At 50.5% G+C, this 6,448-nt stretch overlaps 1 long non-coding RNA gene across 1 annotated transcript in view; it reads right to left on the bottom strand.

Annotated features, from left to right (window-relative positions):
- LOC310851829 overlaps positions 1–6,448 on the bottom strand; it is a 305,116-nt gene that overhangs the window by 34,587 nt on the left and 264,081 nt on the right. The window lies entirely within an intron of this gene.

Here is a 6,448-nt window from a genome sequence, read left to right as displayed (position 1 = left end):
ACCTCTGTCCGTCAGATCTCTGTCTCTCCTTTCCTTGAGCCTGCTTGCGGTGGCCAACTAAGCTTTGAAATCTCTGCAGCTACACTCGGCCAATAGGAAACGAGGAGCTGGCTCCACCCTCCACTTCTACCAGTGATGGGTACCAGTGGGGGGGGGGGGAGAGCCAGGGCTCATCTCAACCAGCTGCCTTTTGAGCCTCTTCTCCCACCGCCAACCTTGTTTCGGGAGTTTTATCTTGCCGCTTGAAACCCCTAAATCTCATGCTGTGCGGTGTCCTGTCACCGGTTCCTCTTTAACTTCATTCCGGTGGCATCCTTGTCAAACGCTAAAACTGTTGGCTTGTGCATCCCCTCCGGCCTGGAGGAAAGAAGATTAAAAACACCCCCACTTCCTAGGAGAAGAAGCTCTCGGGGATTTGTCTGGCTGGGCTTTCATTACCTCCGGAGCTCTCCTCCACCCTCTGCATCCTTTGTTGATCTCTCTTCCCCACCTGCTGCTAGGATGCTGACAGCTTGCAGGTGGGAGAGAGTCCCTTCTCTCCCGTTTCCTCTCTCCCGAGCAATTTGACGCCAATCTGTATCGATGTTGCGGAAATATGGGTCACCTGTGTTCCTTTGGGGAAGGTAGCAGCCCGTTCGGTTCCTTTCCAGCTGCCGGCAGTGGTGGCTTGGAGTGCACCTTGGTTGTCTGAACCAGCTGTCACCTTGTGGTCTGGCTTTTTTGTGTGTGTGTGCGTGTGAGAGAGCACCACTGGCATTTAATGTGCCCAGCTGAACAACATCTGGCTCCTTTTTGTCTCCGTTCGGCCCAGTCGCCTCTCTCTCTCTCTTCCCACGGCCCTTTCTTCCAGGCCTCGCATCTCCTCTCCCTTTTAACTAAAGGCAACGTTGCTTTCCCCCCTCTCGCTCCCTTTTCCGAGTGCACCTGTGACCTAGTTTGGCACTAATGCCACTGCGCACCACCTGTGACCTACTGCCCTGCAGTGATCACCTGTGCCCGCGCACCTGCTATTCCTGTTAGCTGCCGGTTCTCAGCGCTTTGTGCCATGTCTTGCACAGGTTACCAGGATGGCAAAGTGGAAAAGGCCAAAATGGGGGAAGGGATGATGAGTAGCGCTGCTCACTGCTGTACTATTCTCTTCCACTGCGCATGTGAGATTCTCCTTTGTTGTGAAGGGCCAGTCTTCCTGTGAGGTGAAGCGCACCTTTTTTTCCCCTTGAAGTGAAACAGAAGCTGCACTTCACTCAGTCAACATGAGAAGCAAACTGATCTTAAGCATATAAAGTTCAGACCGATTTGCAGGAAAACAGACCAGACCAGTGACCCACCATAGAGCACAAGTCCAGCCCCCTGCAATGCAGGAATCTGCCCAGCTTGCGACTCAGACCCATGACATTTAGATGACGAGTCTCATGCTCTGCTCTTGTCCAACATTCTTTTCTCACAGTGGCTAGCTTGAAGCCTATGAGGTGGGGAGCCTGAAAGTGTGACCTGAATTTAACAGTACGGCTCTGTGGTTTTGAGTATCTGATACAGTGGTACCTCTGGTTGCAAAAATAGAAGGGGAAGAAATGGAGGCAGTGAGAGATTTTACTTTCCTGGGCTCCATGATCACTGCAGATGGTGACAGCAGTCACGAAATTAAAAGACGCCTGCTTCTTGGGAGAAAAGCAATGACAAACCTAGACAGCATCTTAAAAAGCAGAGACATCACCTTGCCAACAAAGGTCCGTATAGTAAAAGCTATGGTTTTCCCAGTAGTGATGTATGGAAGTGACAGCTGGATCATAAAGAAGGCTGATTCCCGAAGAATTGATGGTTTTGAATTATGGTGCTGGAGGAGACTCTTGAGAGTCCCATGGACTGCAAGAAGATCAAACCTATCCGGGATCCGTTCTGGAAGCCCATTCCCAACATGAAAGGAATACAACCCGCAGCGGCACATCTGTGCACGCACAGGTTGTGATTCACTGCTTCTGCGCATGTGCGTGACGTCATTTTGCGCGCATGTGCAAGCGGCGAAATCTGGAAGTAACCCTTTCTGGTACTTCAGGGTCATTGTGGGATGCAACCTGAAAAAACGTAACATGAAGCAAACCTAACATGAGGTATGACTGTATTCAAGTAGGACATAACCACCAGAGTTGATAGCCATTGATAGCTTCATTCTCCATTGCCACTGCAATGTCCACTGTTTTAACCATGTGCTGTGCAAAAGTCCTGTGTCTCTGCCTAAGTGCTTATTCTGGAGGACAAGAGAATTATGAATAGACTGATCCCCTCACACCAGGTGCAGGCATACAGCAGAAGGTGCTTCCTAGTGGAGGGTGTTGGGAAGGAGGCATCAGAACAGGGCATCATTCAGAGCTGCAGCAGAAAGAGATTTCATGCGTGTTTTTGGTTCACAGTAGTCTCAGGCCATACAGTTTAGGAACTGCAGTCTTGAATGAGACTTCCCTGCTGAGAGCTGGCACCAAATTTATTGGCTTTGAGGCAGTGGCAAAGGTGCAATAAAAAGTAGGATCTTTCCCTCTACAGAATGTGGGAGTGTTTGCTGTTTCCTGATGACAGGCGCTAAGCGACTACTTTGTTAGTTTCATAGTACGGAAAGGTGTTCCTTGCTTAAAACTTGACAATAATGCTGTAACGTCAGCCATTGTTCTCCCTGCATATTCTACAGAGGTGAGAGTGAGTGTAAATAAAGCAGGTTTGAGCCACCGCTGGCATGCCTGGTTCAGAGCTGCATCCTTGCACCGGTGATCTTGCCTTTGGCACACCACCTGCCCACCAACAGCTTTGCAAGGTAACCTTGCCACCTTGCTGACAGCCAGGTCTTGGCCTAGAGGAACAAGCAGCAGAAATTTGAGGAAGGGAGAAGAGCCATGCAGGGTAGCAGAGAGGAAACTGGTTCTCCAAAAGTTGGGCTTCACCTCCCGCCATCCCCAACCCTTGTCCCTGCTTGTCTCTTGTTACTTGGACGGACGTTGGGTTTTCAGTTGTTTTGAACAACTGATTTCCTGCCAAGTAGCCCCAAGAGACTCTCAAAGCGGCTTACAAAATACTTGTGTGGTAGCAAACGCATTCGCGTATAGGAGCAGGAACAGAAATAACATGGCGTCCACGTAGCGTCAGGGTTTTCCAGGCGGCGTTTGCTCTTGCCTGCTTAGGATCTTTGAGACAAAGGAGCAGGGCTGAGTAGCCAAGAACCCATTCAGCCCACAGTGGAGGCATATTTGATTCAAGGAAGGTCTGTAGCTTGGAAGAGTTGGGTATGTTGTTCGTCTGAAACCCTGGAGAGTTTCTATCAGGCAAAGTAAACTGCACTAAGCTACGTGCTCTCACTCTGCAACGCAGCTTCCAGATTTGGCGCAGGACTTCTCCCTGGTAGAGCATCTGAGGAGCCTTGGCTGGATCTGGCCAGTACAGTGGTACCTCGGGTTACATATGCTTCAGGTTACATATGCTTCAGCTTACAGACTCCGCTAGCCCAGAAATAGAACCTCGGGTTAAGAACTTTGCTTCAGGATGAGAACAGAAATCGTGCTCTGGCTGTGCGGCAGCAGCAGGAGGCCCCATTAGCTAAAGTGGTGCTTCAAGTTGAGAACAGTTTCAGGTTAAGAACAGACCTCCGAAACAAAGTACGTAACCCGAGGTACCACTGTATTCCATTTAGTTCAGCACACTGACTTCCCCCGAGTGGTACATGCTCTGTAGTTCTCTCCCGCTTAGACTACTGCAATGTGCTCTATGTGGGGCTACCTTTGAAGGTGACTTGGAAACTACAACTAATCCAGAATGCGGCAGCTAGACTGGTGACTGGGGGTGGCCGCCGAGACCACATAACACTGGTCCTGAGAGACCTGCATTGGCTCCCAGTACGTTTCTGAGCACAATTCAAAGTGTTGGTGTTGACCTTTCAAGCCTTAAACGGCCTTAGCCCAGTATACCTGAAGGAGCATCTCCACACCCATCGTTCAGCCCGGATGCTGAGGTCCAGCGCCGAGGGCCTTCTGGTGGTTCCCTCACTGTGAGAAGTGAAGATACAGGGAGGGCCTTCTTGGTAGTGGCGCCCGCCCTGTGGAACGCCCTCCCATCAGATGTCAAGGAAATAAACAACTAATGGAAGTTTTTAATGTGTGACATTTTAATGTATTTTTAATCTTTGTTGGAAGCCGCTCAGAGTGGCTGGGGAAACACAGCCAGGTGTGATTATTATTATTTATTATTATAGCTGATGTTTAGAAGACATCTGAAGGCAGCCCTGTTTAGGGACGTTTTTAATGTCTGGTATACAGTGCGTTCTTTTATCCTCTGTTGGAAGCCGCCCAGAAAGGCTGGGGAAACCCAGTGAGGTCGGCTGGATACAAGTAACAAATTATCATCGTCGTCATCATCATCTGAGCGAAACAGCCCTCTCCCCCAATTTCAGCTCCCCGCAACTGATATTCTGATGCACATTGTCAGCCGCGGTGGAGGCAGAATTCAACCATCATGGCTAGTGGCCATTACAGTCCTAGCGGAGCAGCAGTAAAACTGCTATCACATTTGCAAAGCTAAGCATGGTCTAGTACGGTTTCAAATTGAAGGGGGGTGGGAACCTTGTGTTGAGATTCCTTGGGTTGGACTAGAGGACCTTTGGCGGTCCCTTCCAACTTGGTTATAGCCTTGCCCTCCTCTTATCTGTTTAGGAAAAGCGTTCCGCGGCGGTAAGGGTTCCTCTGCCGTCGTGCAGAGCGCTTCTTCCACCAACCCAGCCGCAGCCTCGCCCAGCTGGGGATTACAACGCAGGGTTTCTAGGTCAGACCATGTTACATCGGGCGGAAATTTCTTGGGAGGGACCCGGCCTCCGCTTGGAAGGAAGGGAGGATTTCAGTGTCCTCTTCCCCAGATGTCTGCAAGGCTGGTAACAAGCTGTTCTTCCCACCCCTCCCTCTTTGTGGAGCAGCGAAAGCTCTGAAGGAGGCAGGTGTTGCAGGAGAAAGAAGGGGGAGGCGAGTCAGGAGAGAGGGGGTGCATGCTAGGATCCTGTGTTTCTCCCACCCCACCCCAGACACACACACCTGATCCCTTTCACTGCAATGGCTGTCCCCCCTTCCTTCCCTCCCTCCCAGGTCCCTGGAGAACGTGCTGCATGTTCAAGGCTCAGCGGCACATTAACTGGCTGCCATACATAATTCACACCGGATTGCCACAAAGCCAGCCTCTCTCCCTCCCTGTTCCCAGCTAGCATCTGGGAGTAAAAATAGCAACAAAGCCCAGCTAAGAATAGCATCCAAGCCCACCCAGCTCCCGTGCCCCAGGAGTGGGGAAATGGCAGTACACAGGAGTGGGGTACCGATGCATCCATCTCGCATCCCAGTGCCTCTTTTCCCAGGTCAAGGATGGGGTAACCCATCAGACCTCACCTGGAGTACTGTGTCCAGTTCTGGGCACCACAGTTCAAGAAGGACACTGACAAACTGGAACGTGTCCAGAGGAGGGCAACCAAAATGGTCAAAGGCCTGGAAACGATGCCTTATGAGGAACGGCTAAGGGAGCTGGGCATGTTTAGCCTGGAGAAGAGGAGGTTAAGGGGTGATATGATAGCCATGTTCAAATATATAAAAGGATGTCACATAGAGGAGGGAGAAAGGTTGTTTTCTGCTGCTCCAGAGAAGCGGACACGGAGCAATGGATCCAAACTACAAGAAAGAAGATTCCACCTAAACATTAGGAAGAACTTCCTGACAGTAAGAGCTGTTCGACAGTGGGATTTGCTGCCAAGGAGTGTGGTGGAGTCTCCTTCTTTGGAGGTCTTTAAGCAGAGGCTTGACAACCATATGTCAGGAGTGCTCTGATGTCTCTTCCAACTCTAGGATTCTATGATTCTATGAACCCTCTCTTGCCTTCCCCAGCCAGGATAAACCAAGGCTTCTCGCCCTGTTGGCTGTTGAGAGGCAGCAACACTTCTGAACGCCAATTGCGGGGAAATGTGGATGGAGAAAGAGCTCAGGTTTCCCACACACATTTGGCTGGGTGAGATGTGCCACTGGTCATATCCAACGGACTTGTCTTATGTGAGAGACAATGGGAGTTGTAGTCAAGCAGCTCTCTAGATGGCTGCAAGTTCTCCATCCTTGAACTAGGTCAGGGTTTCCCAAACTTGGCTCTCCCGGTGGTGTTGGACTACAACTCCCATCATCCCTAGCTAGCAGGGCTGATGGGAATTGTAGTCCAAAAACAGCCAGAGACCCAAGTTTGGGAAGCCTTGAACTAGGTGGAGACCATACCGCAAGCACAGCTTGAATGTTCTCCTGAGTCCAATAGGTTCCCGAGGTGCGAAACCTGTGTCTAGACTCTGCCAGTTCAGGCTTGGTGCAGGGAGGGCTCCAATAATGGAATGATCTTACATATAAATAGGCATACCCCCGCATATAGAAAGCTAGCATGCCATGGAGAAAGCTGACCT

Source organism: Podarcis gaigeae (assembly GCF_964106915.1).
Source record: "Podarcis gaigeae genome assembly, chromosome: 8".
NCBI classification, from domain to species: domain Eukaryota; kingdom Metazoa; phylum Chordata; class Lepidosauria; order Squamata; family Lacertidae; genus Podarcis; species Podarcis gaigeae.
The sequence above is the reverse complement of the archived record's forward strand: the minus strand, read 5'-3'. Positions and strand labels throughout refer to the sequence as shown.